This window comes from Cricetulus griseus, chromosome 8 (genome assembly GCF_003668045.3).
Source record: "Cricetulus griseus strain 17A/GY chromosome 8, alternate assembly CriGri-PICRH-1.0, whole genome shotgun sequence".
In the NCBI taxonomy this organism is placed as follows: Eukaryota; Metazoa; Chordata; class Mammalia; order Rodentia; family Cricetidae; genus Cricetulus; species Cricetulus griseus.
Window position 1 is genome coordinate 62983453 of NC_048601.1, and position 10434 is coordinate 62993886.

General features: G+C 45.0%; 1 pseudogene; it reads left to right on the forward strand.

Annotated features, from left to right (window-relative positions):
• Nucleotides 1-8965: 8965 nt before the first annotated feature.
• Nucleotides 8966-9159, forward strand: LOC100769682 (annotated as a pseudogene).
• The last annotated feature ends 1275 nt before the right edge of the window (nucleotides 9160-10434 follow it).

Genomic DNA, 10434 nt, shown 5'->3' on the forward strand with positions numbered 1-10434 from the left:
CGTAGACAGACTTTGTTTAAAAAAAAAAAAGTACAATGCTGAAACATCACAATACCTCATGTCATACAGGACCATAGTAACAAAAATGCATACTACTGCCTCAGAGATGGAAGCACAGCCCAGTAGAACAGCCTAGAGTATCCAGAAATAGGGCTATGCATCTACAGCCATCTGATTCTTACAAAGTTGCCAAAACACACAGTGAAGAAAACACAGCATCCTTAACACACAGTGCTGGTTAAAACTGCATATTTGTATAAAAAGATAGAAACTAGATCCTTATTTTGCACTCTGTAGAAAAAAACTCAAAATAAATCAAAGGCCTTACTTAATATAAGACCTGAGACTTTGAAAGTATTAGAGGAAAAATATAGGGGAAACACTTCAAGATCTCAGGGGAAGAATTGATTTCATTAGTTTAGGAAATAAAACTTAGAATTGATAAAGAGGACTATATCAAAATTTAAATAATATGCATAAAGAAGGAAGCCATCCATGAAGACAAAAACCTCTAGAATAAGAAAATCTTTGCCAGATATTTGTCCACTAGATAAGTAATGAAATGACCAGAATATTAAAATAATTCTGAATAAGGCATGGTGGCACATGCTTATAATCCCAACGTTTTAAGACTAAGGCAGGGAATTTGAGGCCAGCCTGGTCTATAAGACCTAGTTCCAGGACAGCTAGGTCTACATAGAGAAACCCTGTCTTGAAAAAACAAAGAAAAAAAAAGACTAAGGCAGGAAGATTATGTATCTGGGGTCTTCCTGGATGACCGAGTAAGACCACTCTCAAAATTGTTTTTAAGCAACAAAACAATGAGTGATTTAACCAATAGACAAAAAATTTAAGAAGTACTTTTCAAAAGGAATTCAAACAGACAATAATATGTAATAAAAATACTTGATCTCTTCAGCCATCAGGGAAATGTAAATTAAACTGACAATGAGATTCTATCTAATATTTATCAGAATGGCTATGGTGGGTGTCTGTAGGGGGACTGCACTGGATTATGAGAGCTGTGTTTTTAATCCCTGTATTTAGGAGGTTTGAGGCAGGAGGACTGCTGCAATACCAAGGCCAGCTGTGCTTCATGGTGAGTTCTAGACCATTCCAGGCTTCAGAATTAGACTTGTTTCAGAAACCAGTTGCTGGGGATATGGCTCAGTCGATAAAAGCACTGGCCACCAAGCCTGTTGACCTGAGTTCAATCCCAAGGACTCCCATGGTGGAAGGAGAGATGTGAGCCTTGCAAGTTCCCACAGGCACACTATGCATGCATAGTATATATGCACTAGCATTCACACACAAATAGAATACACTTCCATTTCTAATTTTTAAAGATTTATTTATTTATTTATGTATATGAGTGCTCTATCTGAATATACACCTTTATTCCTGAAGAAGGTATCAGACCCCACTATACCATATAGTTGCTGGGAATTGAACTCAGGAGCTCTGGAAGAGCAGTCAGTGCTCTTAACCGCTGAGCCATCTCTCCAGCCCCCCAATTTTACTTTTAATTTCTGAAACTGTATTATTAAAACAGTTTTGTTTTTTTTTTAAATCACACATCAAAATTAACCAGACATGGAGACTACAGCTCATGAACTTTTATACAATTGGAGCAGACATTTTGAACTTCTCTATTTTACACTTCATTATCAAATATATTTTTATACACTTATCCACCACCCAAACCAAAAACAATCACAAAAAAAATCACAGCAGAATTAGAACTAAAAAACAATTACCCTTATATCCTGTTTTGTAAATTGTGTTTATTTCTTGAATTCGGTTGGTGGGGGGAGTTGTTTTTGAGACAGGGTTTTTCTGTGTAGCCATGGCTGTTTTTGAACTCACACTGAAGACCAGGCTGGCCTCAAACTCAGAGATCCACCTGCCTTTGCTTCCTGAGTGCTGGATTTAATACATGGGCCACCACTGCCTGGTCAGTATTTTTTTAAGAAACCCAAACGAGGATAACCTGAAAATCCAAGAAGGAAAGGGGTGGGTGGAGAGCACAAGTGGGGGCGGAGGGGGTAGGGAGTTACTGCCATGCAGGGTCAGTGTAAGACCCCCGGAGGCTCAGGCCCCCAGGATGTCAGCTCAGGATCTTGACGACCCCAAACACCAGGTGGAGGCAGAAACTTGATGCAAACTGCATGAGGCTTTATTGTGGCTGTTTAACGAGCTAACCCCATGTTAGCTCGGGCCTTTCACCCATCCACCATGGCGGATGGCTAGCAAAGACGCTGCGAAGCCACTGCATAGAGATCTTATAAGGCAGCGTAAGGGGAGTGTCTAGGGGTACTCACAGCTCAGGATTGGTGTGTCTCCAGGCTTGGAGGGTTTGCCTTGTGTTGGTTGGCCAACTGGTTGTTATGGCTCATAGGCCCTCCCAGGGTGGTTGCTCTGCTCTGCACATCATTGCTGTGCGCTTGTCCCTAAAGCATACCCAGAGCTGTAAAGCATAGCGCCGCCAGATAACTTCTAATTGGTTCCTTGCCAACGAGGCAGGCATCTGACCTCCCAATGACCAAGACAAGGTCAGGCAAGCATGTGTTACTGTCATGGCTGCCAAAAGGGGCAGGCATCTGACCTCCTAGTGACCAAGACAAGGTCAGGCAAGCATGTGTTACTGTCATGGTTGCCAAAAGGGGCAGGCGTCTGACCTCCTAGTGACCAAGACAAGGTCAGGCAAGTATGTGTTCGACTGTATGGCTGCCGAAATGGGGAGCTGGTCCCTTCAACAGCAGCCAGGGACCAGAGACATGGGTTATGAGTGAATTCGTGGAGGACAGAGGAACTCTGAAGCAGAGTTCATTAGCTATTCTGTGGTAGAGCCACAGTGGGCAAAGATACTGGAACAGTTGCAGTTGGAATTTACTGTGGCTAGCGGTAGTCTAGCCCCAAGGCAATGACAGTCTTGCCCTGTGTCAGAAATGCCAAGCATGGCCGCCCACCCACCCTACACTGGCATCTGCATTTGCAACTAGGGTTTGAGAGGATTAACTCTTTTGACAAGGTTATGATCTTGCCTGAAGACCGAGGTGACTTTGCCCTGAGCATAGCCTTGTTTCGAGGTCAGAGTGTCTCAGAACAGCCATCCCCAGGATGGCATCCACAATAGGACTGAATCAGATATACACATAAATGCAATGTCACCATGATGCCACTAGATTCTATAATTGTTAGACGTTAACATCCAAAAGATGAATAGGAAAAAATTAGCCCTGTAAGATTGGTTGCTGAACTTGACAATATTTTTTTAAGTACAGCACTAAGGATTGTAGCTTGTAAGCATGCTTGCTTGGCTGGCTAGTTCTGGGTTCCATCCCTAATGCCACAGAAATCCACAGACCAGTAATCCCAACACCCAAGAAGTGGAGCCAGAAAGATCCGGAAGTAAATCAAGGTCTTCTCCGGACAAAATTTGAAGTCAACCAATGTTATGAAACTGTCTCAAAAAGGAGAAAGATGAGTTGTTCGGTGGGGGTGCGGTATGCTAAAAATTGGATATTTTATGTACTTTTAAAAGATAAGCTCAATGGAAGAGACCTGTAAGTATGGGGATTATATTTTATCAAAATATTTTATAAATAAAGACAGAATTTGAACTTGGAAAAAAAAAAGCAGCTAGGCAGCGGTGACACACGCCTTTAATCCCAGCACTCCAGAGGCAGAGGCAGTCTGTGAATGCGAGACAAGCCTGGTCTACAGAGTGAGTTCCAGGACAGGTTCCAAAGCTATACAGAGACTCAGTTTGCAGGGGCTGGGGCGGGGGGGGGGGTGGGGGGGGATAAACTCCAGACAGGATTGACTAGTGCTGATCTGGCTACATTTTGGTTTTTCCATTCAAGGCAGTGAACTCAAGTGAGGGTAAGGTGTAAGATTGGATTTATTTCCCCTGTGATCTAGAACTTCAGGTGGAGAAGGCAGAAAGCACCAGAACCCAAAACAAAGGAAGGGGCGTGACCTCCTACTTCCGGCTCCCAGGCATCCAGTCCAGGAGAGCACAGCAGCTGCTCTCTTCAGGAGCTCACTGTAACTCGCCACCCGTGTGAAGCCCTTTCTGCAGATTCTAGCCAGGTAGACATTGGTGCTCTGTGGTACCCACAGGTCTTCTGCGTTGGTGATCCCTAAGGCTCGCAAGGCCAGAAATCCATTTCTGAGTGGCCGTTTTTTTCTCAGTAAACTATGCAAGGTGATGGTTCCGGATAAGAACTGACCCAAACGTATGTCTCGTTCATTCTGATGCTTGGTGGCATTCTGGAGCATTAGTAAGGACCATGGCTCAGGTACAAGAAGGGGACGCTGGGACTGGAAGGGGGGGGCTCCATGGATCTGGGGGTCCTAGTGGACCTCAACACATTGGGAGAGGCCAGGGCCGGTCTTCGCTGGTTTCTTTGTGAAGCACCTAGTTGCTGCCAGGCACAACTGGCTAGGGTGAGGAAACTGGTGGCTACAGAATCTCTGCTCATAAGGACCTTGAGTGGACGTATGGGAAGTTGGAACACATGTGACCTGAAAGTGTGTTGGTTCTTGCTGCCCTGTGTGGACCAGGTGAGCCAAGTGCCGACAGCAGCAGAATGGGGCCGGGTAGAAAGGGAAAGAGTTGGAATCAGCTGTTCGTGACTGCAGCCCAGGCTGAACTAGGACTCACAAGCTAGGCTATCTTTAAACTCAAAATCCTGCCTCAGCTTCCCTGGTGCTGGGGTTACAGGCATGCGCCATCATACCCCATATCGGAATCGACAATTAAGCTTGCACATGGGGAAACTTACGGAATGATAATGCAAGGGATAGGAGAGGGATGTTGTGGAGGTCATCAAAGCATTCCAACCAAGCTCCTGGTAATGATTAATATTCTGCTGTGCTTGCTTAGAGACTTGGAGCACAGAGGCCCCGAGACCAGTGGGCTTGTGTGTGCCCTTCCGGCAGAGACGGTGTGTTTGCAAGGCCAGAGCAAGAGGAAAATTGTCCTGAGGATGCAGGGACCCCAGGCCTGTGGGAGACCACCTGAGCTTCCCTCTGAAGGAGGGAAACCTGCGAGCAAATAAAAGGAAACTAAAAGGATTGTTCCGAGTGTGGGTTTGGAAACAGACTCAGGAGCCCAAGTAAGAGTGTCCCCAATCCAGAAGCGATATATGGCAGTTTGACCCTGGAAGGAGCATTTTAGATACTGAAAGTGGAGCCAGGGCTAGGGGTATAACACAATTGATAGTGTTTGTCTAGCATGCACGGAGCTCCAGCCCTGCATAAAACTGGGTGTGGTGGGGCATGCCTGTCATTCCAGTGCTCTGGGGGTAGAGGCAGGAGGAAGGTCACCAAGTAGTTCAAAGCCAGCTTTGGATAGATGAAGCCCTGTCTCAAAAGGAAAAGGGAAAGCCAGCTGCCTTGAGGTGGGGAAGGAGCAAAGAGCAGAAGATAACCTCTCACTGGGTAAGGACAGAAGGGTGTTGGTGACGAGGGAGCACCCTGACAAATGAGATTTCCTTGTGAGCACCACCTGGAGTCTCCTGCTTCTAGGAAGAACTCTGAGCAGAAGGAAATGTTTGGTCTCAACATGGCGTTTTCTTCCTTTCCCTCCTTCTTTTTCTCAACTAAGTATTTCTTAAGCTTTTTTTCTTTCGATTGTACAAATAGTAGTATTCACTTTGTAATACAAGAAAAATAGGAAGCAGGGAAGGACAGTCTAGTCATCTTGACTAGGCAAGCACTGGGGGTAGGAATTCTGGGAACCCCAGTTCATGTTTCATGACCAGAGAGAGGAAACCTGGATCCTAAACAGGGTGAAAATGATGAATAAGTAGAGACTCAAAGTGAGCAGCCTGAGATCTTAGTAAGTATCATTTAAACCAAGGAGAAACATGTTTTGTTGTTGTTAGGGTTTTGTTTTTTTCTTTTTTTGTTTTTGTTTTTTTTTTTTTTTTTTTTTGAGACGGGGTTTCTCTGTAGCTTTGGAGGCCGTCCTGGAACTCTACCTGTGGACCAGGCTGGCCTCAAACTCACAGAGATCCGACTGCCTCTGCCTCCTGAGTGTTGGGATTAAAGGCGTGCGCCACCAACGCCCAGCTGGGTTTTGTTTTTCAAGACAAGGTTTCTGTAGCTTTGGAGCCTGCTCTGGAACTCTCTGTAGACCAGGCTGGCCTCCAACTCAGAGATCCACCTGATTCTGCCTCTTCCCCAGTGCTAGGATTGAAGGCGTGGGCCACCAACCCCCATCAAAAACATGGGGGTTTTGGCTGACAATGACACAGATGAATCTTAAATCAATTCTGTTATTGCTTCTTGGAAAATGGCTTGTAGGTGGGTCAAAGTAGAAGAATAAAGACTAGGACTGGATGGGTCTCGTCACACAAACCTGTAATCCCATGATTGAGGTGGAGGTAAAGTGACCTAGTCCAAGCCCAATTTTAAAAGGGATGTGCTGGTGACATGGCTCGGTGAGTAAAGGCTCTCACTGCCAAGACTGATGGGATGGCCTGAGTTTGGTCCTACATGGCAGAAGGATAGAACCAACCACCTCCCACCCCACTTCACCCCGCCTCTGACCATTCATGTCTCACAGAATATGTACCCCCCATTTATATACATGCCCACACAAAAAATGAATGCAATAAAAAAAAAAAAAAACTTGAGGGGTTCAATTACAGATTTTCAAAATGGAGGGCACTAGGTAAACTCCTTGGATGCTGGGTAGGCAGACAGGCCAGACTTTGTGAAGCTTGGGTGTCTTTATTTCTGCCAATGTCTAAGTCCTAGTTAAAGAAGGTCATTAGTAGGAAAGAAGTAGGCATAGTCATTCCACCCTGTGTCACCGACCCTGATCTCCTCTCATCCACTTCCCAATAAAACAGCCTGGCTGGGGAGTGGTGGTGCACACCTTTAATCCTGGTGTTTGGGGGCAGAGGCAGACTGATCTACAGAGTGAGTTCCAGGATAGCTAGGACTATTTCACAGAGAAATCCTGTCTTGAAAAAACCTAAACAAAAGAACAGCCCTGCCTTTCCTGTTATCAGACCTGCCTCACCTGGGGCGTGCTAGAGATTAAATATGGCCATCCCACATTCTCCTGAATGATATCCCCATCCATTGTTTTGGTTTTGGGGTGGGGTCAAAGATTATGTATTATCCAAACTTCAAACAATACTGGAAGCTCTGGTGTGTGCTCAAGGCCAAGCCTAGTACAGCTCAAAGAACCCCAGCAAATACTTCATATGCAGGAACACACTATAAACACCAGCTTGACTCACCACAGACCCTTCCACAGGAGGAGCTGAGGTATTGAAAACAAGACAGTCCAGTAGGGTGATGCATGAGTACATGACTGTGTGGCTCCTAAGTCACCTATTGTGTGACCTGCTCAAAGAGACTCAGACTAGGATCAGGAAGTGAAACCCAGCCACACCAGTGCCCTGTGGGTAGGCACTGTCTTTTCTCCCTGGAATCTTTCTTCCGAGCACCAGGGTGCTGACCACCTTCCAATAACTGACCAAGGGTTTTCACTGTCAACAGTTCACTCTTCATCTTTCCATAGGAGGAAACGACCCAAAGCCAATGAAAATCATTTCACCTCAACCAAATCTGAACTCAATTTCAGTCCCTCCACAGAAAAAATAAAACCCAAGGCTGGGGATGCAGCTCAGCTGGTGGTGAGCACCGGCCCTGGGTTTGCCCTCCAGTACCACACAAACCCGAGCAGGTGGTGCACCCACATAGCTTCAGGGCTTAAGAGGTAGAGGCTGGAAGATCAGAAGTTCAAGGTCATCCTTTCGTACAGAGTGTTCCAGGCCAGCCTGGGCTACATGAGACCCTTTCTCACAAAAAAGGGAGGGAGGACAGGGAAGACCAGTGGAAAGGGAGACGGACTTAAGTCCCTAGTGGGATCTCCAGCTTCTGCATCTGCTTTAGACTTAGGGTGTCAGGCCTTCCCAAGAATGGGGGCCTTGGCCCCAGAGCCTGCCTCCTGGGTATGAACCCTATATCCATGGCAAACTCTGTATTCAGAACACTGCTGCTTCATTAGCCAGACCTAAAAACCACAAATAACCTAAATTTAGAGAGTTGGTTAGAAATAAAATCACATTCCAAAGCTGTTCCAGCATACCAGGCAGCTCTCTTAATTATTGCATTCATTATGAAATAGAAACAGGAAATGGATCTTAACAGAGCTGTGCATTGCTTATCAATGAGGGTGATATATTGAGAAATGTTAGGTGACCTCTAACAAAGACATCTGTGTGTTCCAGCCACACAGTCTTTTTGTTTTGTTTTGCTTTAAAGAGACTTTCATTTCAAAAAAGTTTATTATATCTTTAGTGTGTGTGTGTGTGTGTGTGTGTGTGTGTGTGTGTGTGTGTGTGCTTGCACACATGCCACAGGGCATGTGAAGTCCAGAGGACAATTTGTAGGTCCCAGGTCATCAGCAAGTGCCTTTGCCTGCTGATTCATCTCACTGAGCAGTAATACAATCTTAAGGGACCACCATTGTATATATGAATTCTGTCCTTGACTAAAATGTTACGTAGCCCGTGACTATATATTTCTTAGAAGAAGGAGACTAAATCTCAAGCCAGCATGACAAATCTGATTTCACACTTAGTGAGTTGTATTTATAATTCTACTTATAATAGGACAATTAGCCCAGAAGGGTAGAATAGCAGGGATTAGATTGTATAATAGGTACTGCCACCACAACAGCTTTTTGTTAGAACAGTTACCTTAGCTAAATGGAAAGAAAACCATACAGTAAAAATTAAGTCAAGTTTTCAGAAGAGGCCACTAGTGACCCATTAGATGTTGCTGGTCTTAATTCTAGTACATGTTTTAAAAAAAGAAAAAAAAACAACACAGGCACGGCAGCCTTCTTCAGCGCCAGGCAACAAAAGCTGCTGCGAGCGCAAGCAGCCGTTATTTCTCCATGTCGCTGTCTTCCAGGCTCCGGCTGGTGGTCGGAATGGCCCAAGGAAATCAAAGAGAACTTGCCCACCAGAAAAATATGAAAAATAAAAAAAAACCAGGAAATTAGCAAGGAGAAAGAAAAGAGGATAGCTTGACTACCTCTCAGAGAAAGCAGAGGGACTCTGAGATCATCAACAAAAGCAGAAGACAGCCAGTGAGGAGACATCTATGCAGACAAAAGAAAAATGATGACTTGAGCCAATGGGTTATAACTTATCCTTATAAACTGTCCATTTAAAACTTTACTTTTCAGTCTTACTTAAGAATAAAGTACTGAGCATGCATGTAAAGAAAAGAGAAAAGAAAAGAAAAGAAAAGAGAAGAAAGGAAAAGAAAAGAAAAAACCCACGGTCTCATTATGTAGCATTGGCCGGCCTGGAATTTGCTGTGTGGGTCAGGTTGACCTCAAATTCATGAAGATCACTTGCCTCTGCCTCCCAAGTCCTAGGACTAATGAATGGCCTGCAACAACAAACACAGCTTGATTTCAACTTAGTTTGGTTGCATGGTAGTCTCTTTTTGTTTTCCTCTTTAAATGTCTTAATCTTATACATGGAATAGTACCTGAGTTTTTAAAGATTTGTTTTTATTTTGTGTATGTAAGCTTGCTTGAGTGCCTGTCTATGTACCATCTGTGAGCAGTGCCTGCAGAGGCCAAAAAAGGGCATAGAATTCCCTGGAACTAGAGTTACAGATGGTGGTGTGATAACCTGTGGGTGCTGGGAACCAAACAGTCCTCTGTAAAAGAAGCCAGCTCTTTCAATTGCTGAACCATCTCTTTAGCCCAAACTACCTGATTTAAACCTGTCACCGCCATTGATAACCCTTCTACCCATTAATAAATGTTACCCCTGAGCACTGGTAATGGCTCAGTCAAAAGAGGAGGACCCAAGTCTATCTCCAGCACCCACATGAAAAGTGTAGCCCAGTGCTGAGGAGGAGAAGACAGAAAATCCATGGGGATCACTGGCCAGTCATCCCACCCAAAAGGGCAAGCAAGCCCTGGGTCCCATCGAGAGACCCTGTCTCAAAAAATAAGGCTTCTGAGGAATAACACCTGGGCTTAGCCTCTAGCCTGAGCACACATATGCAGCAGCACACAAATGAATGCCCACTCAAGTAAGTGGTCTATTCCTCTGTATAGATCCTAACATTTACAGTGAGTTTAGACTCGTTTCCCACTAGCTATGACACGTGTTTGTAATCCCAGCTCTTTGGAGGCAGAGATAGAAGGAACACAAGTTCAAAGCCAGCCTGTTCTACTGAGTGAGTTCTAGGCCAGCTAAGGCTATTCAGTAAGACCAAGTCACCACATTGAAAAAGAAAAAAGCAGGCTAGAGAAATGGCTCAACAGTTAAGAGGATGTGCTGCTCTAGGAGAGGACCCGAGTTTGGTTCCCAGCACCTCCATAAGGAGGCTCACAGCCACCTGTCAGCCCCAGGAGCATCGGACACCATTGATCTG